Source organism: Octodon degus, unplaced genomic scaffold (assembly GCF_000260255.1).
Source record: "Octodon degus isolate 3935 unplaced genomic scaffold, OctDeg1.0 scaffold00073, whole genome shotgun sequence".
Taxonomy (NCBI): Eukaryota; Metazoa; Chordata; class Mammalia; order Rodentia; family Octodontidae; genus Octodon; species Octodon degus.
The window spans coordinates 59108-60554 of NW_004524649.1; positions in this window are offsets into that span (position 1 = coordinate 59108).

Consider the following 1447-nt stretch of genomic DNA (forward strand, 5'->3'; position numbering starts at 1 on the left):
GGCCTGAGACTGCATTTTGTTCCTTCTCTTTGTCATTTTGTATACCACTGTCTTCTGACCTTTGGTGTAGAGCTTAGATAGAACTATTACCTTAGCACCAGGTCCAGATCTATGAAGTTCACATTCCTCCAGGTGGGTGTTGTTTGGATCTGGCTGCTGTGCTCCACTTCTTTCTACTGCAGGCATTACAGTTGAACCCTTTTTGTCTCTCTGGCAAGATGTTCTGCTCCTGAATCAGCTGGATTGGTCTTGCCTCTAGCCTCTTTGCAGGGAGTTCTGCTGAAGGGTTCTGTGCTGGGCCTGCAGCCTGGGTCAAATTAGTATCTGTGGGCCCTGGGTCATCTCACTCCCTCTCCGGGGCTGCGCTCTGGGTCTGTTCAGGATCCAGTGGGCCCCAGGTCATCTCATTCACTCCCCGGGCCTGTGCTGTGGGTATATTCAGGATTCCACTGTGCTCCAGGTCATCTCACTCACCCGCTGGGCCAGTGCTCTGGGTCTATTCAGGATCCTGTGGCCCTCAGTCATCTCACTCAGTTGCCAGGCCTGCGCTCTGGGTCTATTCAGGATCCAGAGGGCCCCAGGTGGTCTCACTCCCTCACCAGGCCTGCACTCTGGGTCTGTTCAGGATCCCCCGGCCCCAGGTCATCTCACTCACTCACTGGGCCTGCGCTCCAGGTCTATTCAGGATCCCGCAGCCCCGGGTCATCTCTAGATTTGCATATATTGAAACATCTTTGCCTCCTTCGGATGAATATTACTTTGTCATGGTGAATAATCTCCTTGGTGATTTGCTTGGATTCTGCCTGCTAGGATTTTATTGAGGATTTTCACATTTATGTTCATGAGGGAGATTGACATGTAGCTCTCTTTTTTCGTTGTGTTTTCCCCTGGTTTTTGTTTCAGTATAATACTTGCCTCCAGGAACCATTTTTGGAAGACTGTTTGCTTTACTCTTGCATTGAAGAGTTTGTGGAGTATAGGCATTATATCTTCTATGAAATTCTTGTAGAATTAAGCTAGGAATCTATCATGACTTGAACTTTTCTTTGGTGTTAGGTTCTTTATTAAATTTCATATTTCATTGGCTGTTATTGGATTATTGAGGGTTGTTAACTCCTTTTGATTCAGTTTTGGTAATTTGTATCTTTCTAGGAATCTGTGCATTTCTTCTGTGTCTTCTACTGTGAGAGAGTAAAGATTCTCAAGGTAGCTCTTGATAATCTTCTGTATTTCCAGAATCTGTGGTGATTGTTTTCATAGAGGACTTTAGGTATTCTTCTCCATGCTCTTCTTGACTTCGTGGTTTGTGAAGAGAAGTCTGCCATTATTGTGATGGGTTTTTCTTTATGTGTGATGTTTCTTTTGTCTAGCAGCTTTCAGTATACATTTCTTGTGCTGTATTTCTGGGATCTTGACTATTATATGTCTCGGTGTGTTTTTAATTAGG